This window comes from Arachis stenosperma, chromosome 5 (assembly GCF_014773155.1).
Source record: "Arachis stenosperma cultivar V10309 chromosome 5, arast.V10309.gnm1.PFL2, whole genome shotgun sequence".
Classification (NCBI taxonomy): domain Eukaryota; kingdom Viridiplantae; phylum Streptophyta; class Magnoliopsida; order Fabales; family Fabaceae; genus Arachis; species Arachis stenosperma.
The window spans coordinates 109,772,476-109,774,071 of record NC_080381.1 but is presented as its reverse complement, the minus strand read 5'-3'; positions in this window follow the sequence as shown (position 1 = coordinate 109,774,071).

Here is a 1,596-nt window from a genome sequence, read left to right as displayed (position 1 = left end):
AAAGATAAAAGTGTGTTTTTGTATTTGTGTTGAGAATCTTGGGAATTGGGAACATACTTATGTATTAATCATATATAAACTATATGCATTGATATTCTTGTATATATTTTAGTTTGAAAAAAAATGAAAAAAACAAAAAGAAAAAAAAAATATATATATATATATATAAGAAGAAAAAAAAGAAAATATATAGAAAGAAAGAAAAAAAAAGAATTGCAATAAAAAGGGTACAAAATGCCCCAAAGCAAGGTTCAATAAAAGTCAATGCATATGGGTAGTGATCAAAAAGAGAATGCATGAGTGTGTGAAAAAGTGAAGAATGGGTAGTTAAGTTAGCTTTGAATTGTATAGGTTGTCATAGGTTAGGTGGGAAGTTTAGGTTAATCAAAGATTCAAATTCTAGTCCACTTGACCATATGCATCCCTACCTTAACCCTAGCCCCATTACAACCTATGGGAAAGACCTCATGATATTTGTATGTATGCATGAAATAATTGTTGATTGTTAGATGAAAAATAAATCTTGAAAAGCATGATTAGGGGAGAATTGAGTGAATCAACCCTATACACTTGAGTGCCTAGAGCGGATGCACATCCAGTGAGGGCTCGATCGCTCAATTACATGCTTCCACCCATGATCATCTTTTCTTGCAAGTTTGTAAAATCTTTCAATGATTCAATTCAATTGTGGGTTGATTTGATTGCTATTGCCTTAGCCTTTGTGCTTGTATATGTATTCTTAGAAATTGATTTATTTTGACTAAGTGGATGCATTCATGTAGATAGAATGCATATAGATAGGTTGCATGTAGTTAGTTTGCATTGAATAAATGTTGATGTCCCTTTGCTTCTTTCTTGATTTTAGCATGAGGACATGCTTAGTTTAAGTGTGGGGAGATTTGATAAACCCCAATTTTGTGGTTTATCTTGTGCTTAATTTGGGAGATTTTATCACCTTTTTCCATATTTATTCGATGCCTTGATGTATTTTTTGAGTGATTTCAGATTCATAGGGCAAGTATTGGGTAGAAGAAGTGAGGAGAAAAGCATGCAAAGTGGAAGAATTCATGAAGAAATGAAGGAACCGTAAAGTTGTCAAGTCCGACCTCTTTGCACTCAATCGACCATAACTTGAGCTACAGAGGTCCAAATGAGGCGGTTCCAGTTGCGTTAGAAAGCTAACATATGGGGCTTCAAAATGATATAAATTTTACCATATGTTGCTTCGCATTCAGGGGCACGTACGCGCCATGCACGCGTACGCGCCGATGCTGCTCGTGGCCCACTAAAGTAAAATCGCCCCCAGCGATTTCTGAAGCACTTTGGGCCCAACGCAACTCATTTCTAATGCTATTTCATGCAGAATTCAAGCTTGGACAAAGGGAGAGTAATTGGTTTTGAGTTGTAGCATCATGTAGGTTAGTTTCTAGAGAGAGAAGCTCCCTCTTCTCTTTGGAATTAGGTTAGGTTAGCTTAATTCCATCTTAGATCTAGGTTTTGATTATTGTTCTCATCTTGTTTCTTCTATAATTTCTTGTTTCTACACTTTTATTCTCTTAGTTTATGGTGTTAATTTTACTTTTATGCTCTCTTTTA